Source organism: Grampus griseus, assembly GCF_964374135.1.
Source record: "Grampus griseus genome assembly, chromosome: 14".
Lineage (NCBI taxonomy): Eukaryota > Metazoa > Chordata > Mammalia > Artiodactyla > Delphinidae > Grampus > Grampus griseus.
In genome coordinates, this window is record NC_139008.1 from 65,824,250 (window position 1) to 65,840,387 (window position 16,138).

Below are 16,138 nucleotides of genomic sequence, written 5' to 3' on the forward strand. Positions count from 1 at the left end.
CGATGCAGGGGACGCGGGTTCGTGCCCCGGTCCGGGAGGATCCCACATGCCGCGGAGCCGCTGGGCCCGTGAGCCATGGCCGCTGAGCCTGCACGTCCGGAGCCTGTGCTCCGCAACGGGAGAGGCCACAACAGTGAGAGGCCCGCGTACCGCAAAAAAATAAAAATAAAAAAAAATAAAAATAAATAAATATACTATTAAAATTAATTTCACCCACTCCTTTGTACTCTTTTAAATGTGGCTACTGGAAACTTTTAAATTACATATTTGGCTTGTATTATGTTTTGATTGGACAGCTCTGTTCTACCCTAAGTTGAGTTGGACACATTTGAATAATCATACAAGAAAATAGAGCCTAGTTATTCGGGGAGGTTTGGGGGTGAAGGTGAAGTCGAGATATTCCCCCACTCACCACCCCCCATACCTGGGCCACACTCCATGGTGGAATGTTACGCAGAATAACTCCATAGCCTCAAAGATAAGATCAGGGCTTCTGGTGTCAGATGAAGAGCCCCTGTCTGGGTGGCCATGCTATGCACTTGCTCTGTGGGTGACCTTAGGCAAGTCACTTCACTTTGCTGAACCTTAGTCTATCATCTGTAAATCTAGGCTAAGGGTGGGATTTATCTCGTTGATGGAGGGGATCACCTGAGATATAATCCAAGTGCACGCTTAGCACAGTGCCTGCACATTTGCACGGCAGAGTCTGAGCTGTGGCAGTGGTGACTACTACTCCTGGTTGTGGGAGTTGTTGCTAGTGCTGTTGCATCTATCAGCTTGGATTCAGTTATTCCATTTGTCCAAATGGGACATGGGTCAGAGGGAAAGGAGGAGTTAAAAGAGATTGAGGGTGGGAGCTGGGGTGGGGATTGCTTGCCTTTAGGGGTAGCTCCTTGGATCTTCTGGTTCTATAGGTGATCAGGCAAAGATGTGTGCCCATTTTATAGATGAGGAAGGTGAGGCCTGTTGAGGGGAAGTGACCTGGCTATATAGCCAGAACCTGAATGCAGGACTTCCCATGCCTATTGTAGGAATATTGGAGCCAGCGTTAAGAGTCCCCCTCTGGGGCTTGTGAGAGCAGGGCCTGACCAGGAGTCTGGCGCTTATGAGAAATGGTTATGAATAGTCTTCTATAACTGCAAGGGATCTCGACACCATTCAGTACAACTGTCTCATTCTTGAGTTGAAGAAACAGAGACCCGAGTGTGTGTATGTGTGTGTGTGACCTCCCTAGGATCAGCCAGCAAGTTGGTGGCCAAGCTGGAACTGTTTCTGTTTGTTTAGATCCAGCCCTCAGCTCAGCCCTGGCGGGACGGATGGCCCTGCTTGTCAGCCCCTCCTCTCCTGCCCAGTCCCCAGTGAGCGCTGAGAAAGAGGCTTTTGTTTCACCCGCTCCTTCTGGTTTCCTCTCAAGGTAGCTTCACCACCACCCTCACTCCATCTGCCCAGATTTGCATTTGTCCCTGTTCCAGGTTTAAAGGGCCCTGAAATCTGAAGCTTCTCCACACACACCTACTTTCTGGGTAGCCGTGGGGGAGACCAGGGGATTTTTCATCAAGAAGGCCTAGGTTCAAATCCTTCTTCTGCCATGAATTCCCTCTGTGGCTCTGGTCAAGTCACTTGTAATTTTTTCGTCTCAACATCTTCATCTAAAAAAGAGGAACCCAGGGGCTTCCCGGGTGGCGCAGTGGTTAAGAATCCACCTGCCAATGCAGGGGACACAGGTTTGAGCCCTGGACCGGGAAGATCCCACATGCCGCGGAGCAACTAAGCCTGAGCACTACAACTACTGAGCCTGCGCTCTAGAGCCCACGAGCCACAACTACTGAGGCTGCACGCCACAACTACGGAAGCCCGTGTGCCTAGAGCCCGTGCTCCGCAACAAGATAAGCCACCGCAATGAGAAGCCCACGCACCGCAACGAAGAGTAGCCCCCGCTCGCTGCAACTGGAGAAAAGCCCGCACACAGCAACAAAGACCCAACACAGCCAAAAATAAAATAAATAAAATTTTAAAATAAATAATAAATAAAGAGGAACCCAAATGGTTAGCATATAACCGGGCAGTTAAGACCCTGAGCTCTGGGTCTCACCCCTGTGCTGATTCTCTAATGATCTTCAGTGAGTCATTTCAACTCCCTGGGTCCCAGTGTCCACATCCGTAAATGGCGACTCCTCCTGGATTGTTGTGATAGGGAACTGTGCTGTGTTCTCCACATGTAGCGTCTCATTTAATCCTCCCGTTAGCCCTGGAAGCAGACACTATGACTCCTTTCCAAATGAGGAAACCGAGGCTCAGAGAAGTGAGGTGACTTGCCCCAGGCCACTTTGCTAGAAAGAGGTGGGGGCAGAATTCAAACCGGTCTGCATGGCTGCGGAGCCCCAGCTTAAACCACTGTCCTGCACTGCCTCCCAGGTCCCTCGGTACCTGGCCCCCAGGGTGAGCCTGGGCTCTGGGAAACAGTGGATGGGGAACCAGGTCGTAAGCCGCTGGGTGATGGATGTTACAGCTGCAGTGACAATGTCCTGAGGCCCCTACCGGCCTCTGGAGCGGGGGCAGGAACAAGTTGCTCGGGCACACAGCTTCTGCTTCTGCTGTTCCAAGCTCAGCCCAGGTGGTCTTCCTATTTGCTCAGTTCTTGTGTTCTACGTGAAGCGGAAATACTTCATCTCACCTGGAGATAACTGTTCTAAGTGTGTGACTCCAGGGGCCCCGAGGATGCTCCCTCCAACGATCCTGCCCACTGTGTACTAGGCCAGGCCTGCAGTTGGGGCTTAAAGATGATTGAAAAGGGGCTTAAATACTCTGTGAGTGAATTAGACCAGAACAGAACATTAATGCTAAAAAGACCTTAGGGACCCCTGAGTCCAACCATGTTTATTTTATTTTAAAATTTTTTTTAAATTTATTTTTTGGCTGCATTGGGCCTTTGCTGCTACGGGCCGGCTTTCTCTAGTTGCGGCGAGCAGGGGCTACTCTTCGTTGTGGTGTGTGGGCTTCTCATTGCGGTGGCTTCTCTTGTTGAGGAGCACGGGCTCTAGGTGCGTGGGCTTCAGTAGTTGCAGCACGCGAGCTCAGTAGTTGCGGCACATGGGCCCTAGAGCATGCGGGCTTCAGTAGTTGTGGAGGCGGGCTCAGTAGTTGTGGTTCATGGGCTCTAGAGCGCAGACTCAGTAGCTGGGGTGCATCGGGCTTAGCTGCTCTGCAGCATGTGGGATCTTCCCAGACCAGGGATTGAACCCATGTCCTCTGCACTGGCAGGTGGATTCTTAACCACTGTGCCACCAGGGAAGTCCCCAACCATGTTTATTTGACAGATGGGGAAACTGAGTTAAGGATAGGCCAGGTTGAGAGAACAATGGGTGTGGCTCGTCCTGGGTGCTGGAGACCAGGGGACTGACATGAAACAGGCACCTGAGAGGTTGGCAGACCTCTCTCTCCCTTATCCCCCCAGATCTGGTCCACCGCCGAAGTCTGGAGATACCACCGCTCAAAAGAGCTCTGGAATCCATCCACCTCATCCGAGCTCTGCTGTCCCCACCCCAGCCTGGGCCCTTGTCACATGTCCCCAGACAGCCACAACAGCCTCCTAACTCACATGCCTAAAGCTACTCTTGCCTGTTTCCAGTCCATTCTCGACCCTACAGGTCAATGGTTTCTCATTGCTCTTAGACTCAGGACTGAATTCTTTACCTCGGCCTCCAAGGCCCTTCATGGCCTGGCCCCTCCTGGCCGCTCCAGTTTCATATTTGTTACTTTCCCTTTTGCTCTGCATCGTCACACAGGCCTTTCTGTGTAACAGGTTCAGCAACTTCCCAAAGGTTCCTCAGAGAGTCAAATGCCAGCCTCTCAGTTTCCAGCTCCACGCTGGGTCCACGAACTCAGTTCGGAGGTGCTAACACCGTTTCCTCCTTCCAGGTGCCTGACTGCCGTCCTTACCCCCAGGGAGCCGGTGTGGTCGCAGCAGGGGTGAGTGTTACAGAGGCTCAGCCTCATCCTGTCTCTTTTGCTCGGGTTGGACAAATTTGGTCTGTCAGCCCTCAGGCTGTTTTAATATATTTTACTGCTGGGGAGGCGAGAGGATTTGTCTAGGCCACAGATTCCTGGTGGGTTTGAAAAAGCGGGGCGGTGCTGAGGGTCATCTCTGGTTTTGGCTTGTTTTGAGGAGGGACTGCAGTGGGTATTCATTAAGCACCTCTGTGCTAGGCAGCACGCTTTGCCCAAATTGCTGATCTGTCCACCACGGCTGGGGACGGGTGGCCTCGGACCTGGAAGCCGGATCTGCTGACTTGCAGACCTTGTTTTCTTTTGCTTAACCACTGTGAGGTTGTAGACTAGATTCAGAAGAGGGTGTTTTCGTTCTGTTCTGCCACTGACTCCTGCGTGACCTGGGGCAGCCACGTCCCTCTCTGTTGGCCTCAGGGTCATATATACATTGTCAGGGCGGGGAGGTGGGCTCAGAGTAAATGAGTTGCTTTCAGACTTTCCAGCAGTGAAATCCCCTTTTCAAATGAACCCCAGAGAATCTCAGTGTACAAAACAATAGAGGGGTGGGATTGCAGCCGTGGTCGAAGTTGGGGTGGGCCGGGGGACTCTAATTGGCTAAGTCCACAGCACCAGCAGCCCTCAGACAATGACGGAAACCCGTCCTGGGCTCTGTGCAAGACACTTTGCAAACTGCTGGCCTGGGACATGTCAGAGCCCCTTTCCACCTCCCGGGTTCCGTGACACTGGCAGGGTGAGGGTGTGGAGAGGGAACTGGGCCAATGAAGTTATACTGATTGGGAAATTGTGAAGTATTATGCAAATGTCATTGTGGGGTTACTAGTAAAGCACAACTGCCAGGGCTGTGATGTTGTCATTCTAGAATCCTCTGGTTTTTACTGTTGATTAGATGTGAGGCACCTCTGTACCTCGGGGAACTCTCCTGTGTGTGTGCGTATGTGTGTGTGTATGTGTAGGGAGCAGAGGCTATGGGCGTTGAGGTGGGGCTGAGCCAGGCCAGGGCAGGTAGAACAGATGCCTAACAGAGCTGGGAGCATGTTGCTCCCGGGGGTGGTAGGGACAGAGGTGCTTTAACGCCAGTTTAAAGGAGAGATTTGACTCTTTCCTGCCAGCGCATGGGCCCCACAGAGATCTCTGGGCAGGAAGCACTGCGAACAAGGAATCCTCTGTCCACAGTCACGGAACAGCCAGGACAGAGGAGGTGGATTAGGAGTTCCCAGGAGGGGGCCTGCCAGGCTTTCCCTGACGTTTGGGCAAATGGGTGGGGAGAAGGGGAACTGAGTGTCTGTGTACATGGTAGGGGGAAGGTCGCGGTCGGTTCATACATTTATTCCACAAGTTCCTTGAGCTTCTGGAGCCCTCCCAGGAGCCAGGCTCAGAGGCAGGCAGCTCTGCAGGAGTCAGAGCTGAGAAAGGTGAGACTCTAGATATTAACTACCATCAGTTTACCGGAGGAGACAGGAAATGTGAGAGATGATAGATTTTCACAGGCAGCCTGGTGCAGTGGAGTTCGTTTGGCCTGCGAGTCCAGAGCCCTGCGTTCAAGTGCGTGCGCTGACACTGACGTGCTCTGTGGCCTCGGCCTCATCGTTTCCCCTTTCTGGGCCTCAGTTTTCTTTTTTGGAGAATGGGGGTAGACACAGCAGTCTTGGTTACTTCTTAATAGTCTTCTGAGCGTCCGTTAGAATAAGGTATTTCAGATCTCTGGGGGCAGCAGAATCCCGATATGTACGCATTCGCGACAGAACTGCTGTGGTTGAATTCGCAGCAATTTACACAGAATCTTGTTGCCCTCCTTACTGCCCTTTGTTCTGTGGGTGTTTTTGGAGGTGCCTCTGCAGATTCCCAAGGCTCTGGGAAGCAGTGTGTGAAGGCCGTTGGGTCAGGATGATTCTTTAGAACATGCTTTGCGGACTGTCCTTTGCAGCCCAGATGACAGGGATTGTGCTGGAACACACAGGAGCAGTCATAATGCTGCCTCTGCCCTGCCCTGCCCATGGCCAGCACAGACTAAGTCTTGGTCAGAGCCTGTATAATTGGGCCTGGATTATTCAGAAACAAATGACAAAAACTCTATTCAAAGTGGCTTTGAACTTCAAAGTGGACTTCAGTGGATCCTGGGGCAGTTCATAGAACTGAAGGATGAAGAATCAGATAGACTCCCCATCTCTCTCCCATCACGGCTTGTCTCTCCTCTCTGCCCTTATGAGGAACTGGCTGTCCACTGCCCCAGCTTAGCAACCCAAACAGAAAGAGGGAACTATTTTTCTTCTAGGATCTATATATCAACCCAAGGGAAGGACTCTGATTGGTTCAATCATTGTTGCTGGGGATAGGGACGTTCCCTATAGTGGCCTGGCCTGGGTCAATTGTCTACCTGTGTAGCAAATGGAGGAGCAGAGCTAACACCAGAAGAAGGGGGAGTGGACAGAGCCATGAGAACATACGCACATGTTAGCGGAATCTTGGGTTATAGGAGAATGAGTAGCTTATAGGCCTGCAAAGTACCATAACTCCTCTCTTCAGTAATAGTAATACAAATATCAACAATGATAACAATAGGTAATGTTTATTGAATTACTCTCTCTATGCTGAGCATGGTCTATTGTTTTTCATGTATTATTTCATTTAATCCTCATGACAATCCTTTGGGTAGGTGCCATTACTCTCCCCATTTTATAGATGGGAAAACCGAGGCATAGCTAGTGAAGGTCACACACTGAGTAAGCGGAGAAGCTGGGGTTCAAGTCCAAGGAGTCTGTCTTCAGAGCTCACGCTCTGATCACTATGTCTACTGCCTCCCGTCAGCAGTTCAAGTGGATCCTACATCTACTTGCATGCTGCTCCGTGACATGGAGCTCATGATCTGCAGAGACAGCCCAGGCCCAGGTTATTCTGCTCTGGGAGTAGAGAAAGTCTTCCTTATGTTGCACACAGATCCACCTCCATAGATATCCATTCATCCGTTGTGTATCTCTGTGGTAGGCTTTTCAGGAGATGTAAAGAAAACTCATCTGTGGGACTTCCCTGGTGGCACAGTGGATAAGACTCCATGCTCCCAATGTGGGGGGCCTGGGTTCGATCTCTGGTCAGGGAACTAGATCCCACATGCATGCTGCAACTAAGAATTTGCATGCCACAACTAAGGAGCCCGTGGGCTGCAACTAAGGAGCCCACATGCTGCAACTTAAGGAGCCGGTGAGCTGCAACTAGGGACCCCGTCAGCCACAGCTAAGGAGCCCATCTGCTGCAGCTAAGACCCGGTGCAACCAAATAAATAAATAAATATTTCTTTTTTTAAAAAAGTGCAGATTATTAAAAATAAAAAAGAAAGAAAGAAAGAGAGGGAGGGAGGGAGGGAGGGAGGAAGGAAGGAAGGCAGGAAGGAAGGAAGGAAGGAAGGAAGGCAGGCAGGCAGGAAGGAAGGAAGGAAGAAAGAAAGAAAGAAAGAAAGAAAAGAAAGAAAGAAAGAAAGAAAGAAAGAAAGAAAGAAAGAAAGAAAGAAAGAAAGAAAGAAAGGAAAGAAAGAAAGGAAGAAAGAAAGAAAGAAAGAAAGAAAGAAAGAAAGAAAGAAAGAAAGAAAGAAAGAAAGAAAGAAAGAAAACTCATCTGTGAACTTGCCTGAAGGGTCACCATAACAAATAAGTCACATTACTGAGCTCCCAAGCTGTGCCAGGCTCTGTGCTGAGCACTTAATGTTCATTGTCTCATTTAATTGCAAGAACAGCTCTGTGGAGTAGGTACTATTATTGCCCCCATTTTCCAGAGGAAACTGAGGCTCAGAGAGAAGTGACTCTCCCATGGTCAGGTGGCTAATAAATGGCAAAGCTGGCCTTTGAGTTCAGGTTTGCCTAGCTCTGAGCCTGTGCCAGAAACCACTGCAATCACCTGTGCCCCCCAGAGGGGAATAAATAAATGTGTGCAGGTGTTGGCTGTGACACAGTCAACAGTGCACATTGCCACTGGAGAGGGACAGGAAACTGATGCTCAGAGAAACAGGGGGGCAGCGTGGGGCACAGCAGTCAAAATGTGCTTCCGGGAGGAGGGGACATTTGATCTAGGCCTTGGACGGAGCTGGATTGGGACGTTTGGTTCAGGGAGGGCTCTCCAGGAGCTGCCTGGGAAAAGGCGTGGAAGGGAGAAGCAGCAGTGGTTCAGTTTGGCCAGAACTAAAGAGCTGGGGTTGGGGAGGGTGACTAGCCCATCTTTCAGGCTTCCCAGAAAGACCCCTCCTTCCATACTATTCTCTTCAGAGATGTGAAGAAGTTTGATCATCTCCAGCTGCACACAGGTGTCCAGATCCTTCACCTTTTATCCCACATAGATGGTGGACAAGGGCATCTGGGCACCAACAGGTGTCAGTCCTTCATTCCTGGTGGCGAGTGATGGGAAGAGTGCTCCCCTGTGGTCCATTGCCCAGGGGTCAGCCTTTCCTCCAGGCAACACAGGCTCAAGGAACCAGGATTGTTTCTAAGAGCCTTGGTGAACAGTAGTATTCCCCATCCCCTCCCCAGCCAGCAGGCTGAAACATGTACCTCTGACCCACGGAGAGGCCCCCTTTCCTTCCCCCCGCCCCTTCAACACACAACAGATCTCATCTACCTTGTCAGGAGATGGATAACGCCCTCAAGGCCTGGGCTCTGTCCTGAAAGTGCCTTCAGATTTTTTCTTTAAATAACTCAGGTGGAAAATTGGGGGAAGAAGCTGTCAGCACTGGGAGCCTCCGGGTTTCATAGGATGGGAGAATGACAGGCATGTTTACTGAACTGGACTCACGGCGTGTCAGAGGCTTCATCACCCCCATTTTACAGAGGAGGAAAGTGACACAGGTACAGTTGTCACATGAAAGGTAACATCATTGTCTCTTGCAGGAGGGATGGAGGTGGGGGAGACTCAACAGGGGAACACCTCCCACCCACAACAGCCTCCTCCCTGCTCTTGCCCAGAAACTCCTCTCACAGTGGTGGCTCGGAAATGCTGACTCTGGCTCCCCTGTCTGTTCCCCAGCCTCTCCCCGACATGGATACTGACCATTTCCCCTGGCTTGCTGCCTGCCTGAGAGCTAGAGGGGCTGTCTCGGGGACAGGGGGCCAGGCTTCACAAATGTCATACTGACAAGACGCAGATGTCCAGTATTCCTTCTGTGACCCTTCTTGTCTCTGGGATCCCTGGATTTCTCCGACCCTTCTTGGAGGGATTCCAGCATTGCTGTAGGGGGAAAAGAGGTAGAAAAGGGCAGGGGAATTTTTTCTTGTGGTGGGTGGGGTGTTCTTCATCGCCATGGCTCTTATCACCTGGACTAGAATCAAAGTCCCTTATATTTTTCCTATAAGGCCTTTTCTATTCATCATCTCATCAGATTTCCCCCATAATCCTGAGAGGTAAGGCAGGGAGGATAGAATTACCCCCATTTTGCGGATGGGTTAACTGAGGCTCAGAGAAGGTAAGTGACTTCTCCAAGTTCACACAGCTAATGAGTGGCAGAGCAGAGCTAAAAGATAGAAACCAGTGTCTGGAATCCTGACCTTTCTTCCTGTTGCTAATGGCTGTAAGGACAGCCCCCTTTCTGGCCCAGTCTGTGGGGGTCATGTCCCCAGTTCAAACTTTCCCAAGCTTCCTAAGGCCTGCAGAATAAAGCTTCATCACCAGTTCTGAATTTGATCATCCCCTAACCCAGCCCAAGCCTACTGCTCTTGCCAATCTCGGCTGACATAAGAGGATGGCCTTTATCTTCTGATAAGGTGGATGAGATTAGACATTTGTTGGGGAAGATCCCTCTGTGGAATGTTGGAGGCACATGTTTCAGCCTGCTGCCCAGGGAGCAGATGGGGAAACTGAGGCCAGGGGCAGCACAATCGTTGCATTCAGGGCAGCTACAGAGGCAAGGCTGGGAAAAGGCTTGGGCTTGGGCTGGCCTGATATAGTGGGCCCCTTTCCCAGAAAATCCACAACTTTGTTTCACGAAGTGGAACACAGTGTCCACTGAGTGTTTACATTTTGCTCCACTTCTGCCCCAGAGAAATTCTTCCAGGGGCGCCCTGGCCTTTTGGCATCTGGGCCAAACCAGGGAGGAGCCCTGTGTTCCTAGGAGCGTTGGGGCTTGAAGCTCAGCACTTGCTAAGTATAAATGGGGTGCAGGCAGGAATTAGTGGTGATGGTTGCACAACTCTGTGAATACAGTGTGGGCACGTTCTCTACCTCCAGACCTCCCTGGATTGGGGGCAGCAAGAAACAAAGGCGCTGAGACTGGCTTCCTGGGCTTTATGGGGGCCGGAGGCAACAGTTTTGGCCTCTAGAACTCTTTGCTGACCAAGTTAGTTTCCCCATTTGTAAGTTGGGGACTAAGACTCAGACTAGGAAAGTTAATTGGCGTCAGTTGCTGGCCCTGGATGCAAAGGGGGCGGGGCAGCTAGCCGTGGAGTGGGGGGCAGCATTATAAAACTAGAAGAGCAGACACTGCTTTCTTCATATGTGTGTCTCACATATGAAGAAAGGTCTCAGGAAAGGTCTGAACGAATGACCTGGGCAGGTCCCTTTCCCTCTCCAGGCCTCAGTTTCCCCCTTGGGATCCACTCTCCACAGTCCTTTGTATTCCTGCTTTTCTATGATCAGTGAGTTGAGATACATGGTTGCCAAGTTTTCCTGGGGGTCAGTTGCCTCATTTGTCAAACAGGGATGACAAAATCAGCCAATCCTACCCATCTCAAGGGTTACTGCTGCAAGGGTCAGAGAAGTGACTATGTTGCTTTGGGCCACGTCAGGCTTTGGCAAATGGGGAGTTGCTTTAGCAAGGTGACATGCTCCCACGGGGCAGTGGAATGAGCTGGAGCTCCAGACTCAAACAGACTTGGGTGCAGTCTGTCCCTGCTCCACCACCTATGGTGTGAATTTGAATATTTCATTTCTCAATGCCTCAGTTTTACCATCTGTAAAATGGACACAATAATAATTCTTGCCTCAGAGGTTATGGAGGCCAAATGAGAGAAGGCAGGCAACCTGCCTTTGAAAGATTCAAGTGTTTAATAACTGATAGATTTTCCTATCAGTTTTTGGTGGCCATAATGATGATGATCACTGACCTTTAGAGACTGGGATTCTCTGGGGGCCAGCGGGGCTAGTGGTGGCAATGTTATTGTTATGAATAATCTCTTATATCTCTTTGACACTTTACAAAGCATGTTCACACGCATCACTGTATGTGGCTTTCAGAGCATTCCTTAAGAAGGCGTTACCATCTCCATTTTATTTATTTAAAATTTTATTTAGTTTTGGCTGCGTTGGGTCTTCGTTGATGCGTGCGGGCTTTCTCTAGTTGTGGCGAGCAGGGGCTTCTCATTGTGGTGGCTTCTCTTGTTACAGAGCACGGGCTCTAGGCGCACGGGCTTCAGTAGTTGTGGCTTGCGGGCTCCAGAGCGCAGGCTCAGTAGTTGTGGAGCACGGGCTTAGCTGCTCCGCGGCATGTGGGATCTTCCCAGACCAGGGCTCGAACCTGTGTCCCCTGCATTGGCAGGCGGATTCTTTAACCACTGTGCCACCAGGGAAGTCCCCCATCTCCATTTTATAAGTGCAGTCGTGAGTTTTAGGAGAAGTGGCGTGCCCCTGATTTTAGCTCAGGTCTTCACGCTTTGGGAGCTCGACTCCTGGCCAAATGTGTTACGGGGGTCAGCTCTGGGTCTGGCAGCACCGACAGGGAAGTGGGGGACGATTGTTACTGACCCTCATTTTTACCGCATAAGTTTTGGAGAGTGAGGGAGCAAGTGACTGAGTTAAATGACAGAGTGGCTGACTTGGTGGCCTTGCCAAGTCACAGAAACACACACACAGGTCTTTTATGTTGGCTGCGCCGCGCAGCATGCGGGATCTTAGTTCTCCAACCAAGGATCGAACCTGCGCCCCCTGCAGTGGAAGTGCAGAGTCTTAACCACTGGACCGCCAGGGAAGTTACCCGCCCCCCCGCCACAGGTCTTTAAGTCCATACATTCAGGGTGATTGGGGGCAACCTGTCTCTCACTTTGGGGCCCAGGATTTCTGAAGCTGTGGGCCAACAGTGTCCCTGCTTGTTCAATGCAGCCTGCCTGGATCCTGAGCCTCTTCCGTTTCTCGCTTCTGTTTCCGGCTCCCCACCCCACCCCCAGGGCTGGGGCCTAGAAGTAGATTCTGCTTCCAGTCAATCCGCCACTGAGTCTTGATTTAGTCAACCAGTGTGCACTGAGTTCCTGCCCTACGCCAGGCACTGCCCAATGTGCTAGGACACAGAGGCAAACAGAGCAGGTATACACATGATCCGTTTTGAACGGCAGAACTTCGTAGCAGTCTCTGGCAGTTTCCAAGCAGTGGCGAGGAAGGTGTCTCTCGGCTCCCCCGTGGGATGCATGATTTTGAATTTGGGAAAATGTGCTGTGGGAGGAAGTAGGTTCTGGAAGCCCTGGGCTGAGGGGTTCCCTCTCTGCCATGGCCTTGCTGTGTGACCTTGGTCAGGTCCCTGCCTCTTTCTGGGCCTCCTCCTCCCTGTCTACCAAGGGAGGGGATTGGTTGAGATACGAGAACAGTCTCTGACGTTTGTAGGGCACCTGCCTGGCCCATGTGTCCCATGCTCACAAAAGCCCAGACTGATGCCAGGGTCCCTTCCTGCCAAGCGGTTGGCTTCTGAGTCTTGCAGGCCTTGGGAGTGGTCTCTGAACTGGGTTCTGAGCCCTTGGGAAAAGTTGATAGAATCATCAGCCCCCCAAATAGTCTGGCCTGTGGGCCCCGTGTCCCCGGCTGGCACTAGTGCTGACAGAACAGATTCCGGCAAGGCAGCCCCTGACACAGAAGCCCTGTCCAGCAGGGGCCCTGCATACTGGTGGGTTTAACCTCTTATGCTTTCCTTTGGGCAGGAGGTGGTGAGAGGTGGGGTGGAGGTGGGGTGAGAGCAAAACTTAAAGGCTCCCTGAAACATGGAGTTGACCTAGCACCTCCAAGGGAAGGGTGGCGAGATTGGAGACTGAAAGGGCAGGTTTTCCCAAGTCCACACCGAGTGTCAGTGCTGCAGAGCTACCTAGGAACGCCGATTTCCTGCCCCCCTCCTCCAACAGTCACATCTTGTGCTCAGCTATTTCCTGGGTCTTGGTTACTGAGGTTGGGGGAGAGCAAGGGGTAGAGCATGTGTGTCCCCAACAGAGCAGAGAGGGCGGGACTTCATCCTGGTGGCTGTGGTTGGGAGGGGAGAAGTGTTTGTGTGTCATTTTTGTCACATTTCCCTGCCTCCTGTCATGTCTCCCAGATAAGTTCCTGGGTCTCTTGCCCTGGTGGCACTGACAGCTGACACGTTGAGAGTCCAGAGGGGGAGGGGAAGCAGAGGGCAGGCCCTTGTTTGGCCACAGGAGGCCTGGCAAGTCCCAGCTGTGCCTGATTCCGGGTGACGGAGCAGTTCAGCACTGAGCGCCCACCCTGGCCCTGGGGCAGTGCCTGTGTGGCCTGGCTGGCAGGCCAAGAGGCCTCTGTGTCCTCCCTGCCGCTTAGCTCCTGGTGTCTGCAGCCTAGTCACACCCCTGTAGCTCTGGGCTCTGCCCCTTGGCCTGGGTACAGGCACTGGTTTAGCAGGTTTTGCTGCACCCATGAACAGTGGGAGGGTTGCAAGCTGGAGCAGGGCCGGCCGGAGGAAGCAGTGCTGCTCTGTCCTTGCCTCCCTCCCCACCCACAAGGCCAGCCTCACCTCTGCCCCCTTTGCCATCTTTCTCAAGGGAGGCTGCACGGGGAACTGGAAAGCAGAAGATGCTCAGACTCCTAGTTCTTTTTTTTTTTTTCATTTATTCATTTATTTATTTATTTTTGGCTGCATTGGGTCTTCGTTGCTGCACGTGGGCTTTTCTCTAGTTGCGGAGAGCGGGGGCTACTCTTCGTTGCGGTGCACGGGCTTCTCATTACGGTGGCTTCTCTTGTTGCAGAGCACGGGCTCTAGGCGCACGGGCTTCAGTAGTTGTGGCTTGTGGGCTCTAGAACTCAGGCTCAGTAGCTGTGGCGCATGGGCTTAGTTGCTCCGCGGCATGTGGGATCTTCTCGGACCAGAGCTCGAACCCGTGTCCGCTGCATTGGCAGGCAGATTCTTAACCACTGTGCCACCAGGGAAGCCCTAGACTCCTAGTTCTGACTCTATCACTTACTCAGCATGTCACATCTCTTTCCCTTCTTGGACCTTAATGTCTTCATCTGTACAACAGAGTTTTCAGCTCAGTAATCCTCAAACAGCCACATACTATGATTCTAGTTCAAGCTCTGGCATGTTCTTTCCATCCTTAAGCATGTCATAGCACACTGAGTGCCTCAGGTCCTGAGTGGGTAGAATGAGGGCCACAACCCTTGTCTGTTTCCTGGGGAAGGTGATAGGATCAGCCAGCATCCTAGCAAGTAGCCCGTCTCCATCTGTAGTCTGGCCTGCCCTTATCTGGCTCAAGCAGAGGGAGAGAGTGTACCTAGACTGGGGGCTTACTCCAGGGCACCCACCACCCCGCCATCCTGAGCCCATAATTGCCTGGGAACCAGGCTTTCAGAGCTTCTCCATGAAGAGTTTGGGGGAGAACATAGGGGGAAGGCCTTAGCACTTGCTGCCTCCTCTTCCTCCTGACTTTTGCATCAACTGGGGGTCCAGTTCAGGGGGAAGAGAGAAGGCAGGAAAAGTCCACCACTGCTGCAGCCCCGCTCTGTGACAGTGGGTACATTGCATTCTCTCACTGGTCCATATCTATACAGATCATTATATCCTCAGAAAATTCAAATTATGACAATGTATAGGTCAGGAGAAGGAATAGGAGTTAAAGAGGACATTTCCAGCCTGGGAAGGGAGGAGAGAGAGAGAAGGAAAAGAGGATTAACATTTACAGTGCCAGTTACTTTGCATACATTACATACGTTATCTATATTCTCAAGTCTCCTTTCCAAGTGGCAGGCAGAGTGGTCTTCGTAAAATACACATCAGACCATGTCACTCAGTGTCTTTCCTCTGCTCCTAGAATAAACTCTGAACTCCTTACCATGGCTACAGGGCCCTGAATGAGCCTGTCTCTGCTTCCCCCTCTCCAGTCATGTATCTCCTCATTGGTCATTTATTTCTTCCGTTGATTTAACAAATTTTTCCCCACCTCAGGACCTTTACATGTGCTGTTCTTTCTGCTTTGAATTCTCTTTCCCTGGCTCTTTGCAGTCTAGGATCCTTCTTATCCTTTACAACTCAGCTTAGTTAGACACCTTCCTTGCCGGCCCCACCGCACTGCTCTCTACCTCCGCCTTGATTCCTCACAACGCTTACCACAATTTGTAACCATTTGTCTTTTATTTTTAACAGCACGTTCGCTCCACATTGCATGGCACCTAGTAGATATTCAGTAGGTATTTGTTGGATGAATGAATGAATGAGTTGTAGGGAAATGAGATGCTAGTTAAGTGCCTGGCTCAGGGCATGGCTCTTAGTAGGTGCTCAGTAAATGGCAGCTTTTAGTGACAACCAACGTGGCTGGGATGGTAAATACCAGTTTATTGTGGCTAGAGCACACATGCATGGGGCCAGGGGATGCAGTGGGAAATTAAGGTTGAAAAGGTGAGCTGGGGGCCTTCTCTGGCTGTCCAGTGGTTAAGACTCAGTGCTTCCAATGTAGGGGGCATGGGTTCGATCCCTGGTCGGGGAACTAAGATCCCACGTGCCACTCAGCATGGCCAAAAAAAAAAGAAAAGATAAGCTGGTACCAGATCCTGGTGATTCCTTGATGCTAGGCCAAAGAGTCTGGACTTCCTGAAAGACATTGCTGGGAGTCACAGCTGGGCCATTTCTGGGAACTGTAGAGCTCTACTTCTGAGCTGGGGGCTCAGACTCTTTATACTTGAAGAGGTCGTGCTGTGTGGTTGGGGGAAAGTAGGGTTGGAGGCAACCCCAGAGGAACAGGCTGGGCCCTCTCCAGAGGCTCTCTGAGGCAGGCTATTCCCAAAGCCCAGAAAGAAAGAGCACTGCCGGGAACAAGCTGTGTTGCCACTACACTGTTCCTGGGGTCGCAGAGGACTGGGGCCACCTAAGAGTCTGATGCTTGGACTGCTATTCTGGCTCATCGCCTTAACAACCATGTGACTTCTGCCAGCTTCATTCACATCTCTGATCCCATTTCTT

At 51.4% G+C, this 16,138-nt stretch overlaps 1 protein-coding gene across 1 annotated transcript in view; it reads left to right on the forward strand.

Annotated features, from left to right (window-relative positions):
- Positions 1-16,138, forward strand: part of EPB41L1 (erythrocyte membrane protein band 4.1 like 1) — a 123,591-nt gene that overhangs the window by 13,380 nt on the left and 94,073 nt on the right. Inside the window, exon 2 of the mRNA XM_082670332.1 lies at positions 3,919-3,969. The gene's annotated coding sequence lies outside the window, so the exon portion shown is untranslated. The remainder of the gene's footprint in view (positions 1-3,918; positions 3,970-16,138) is intronic.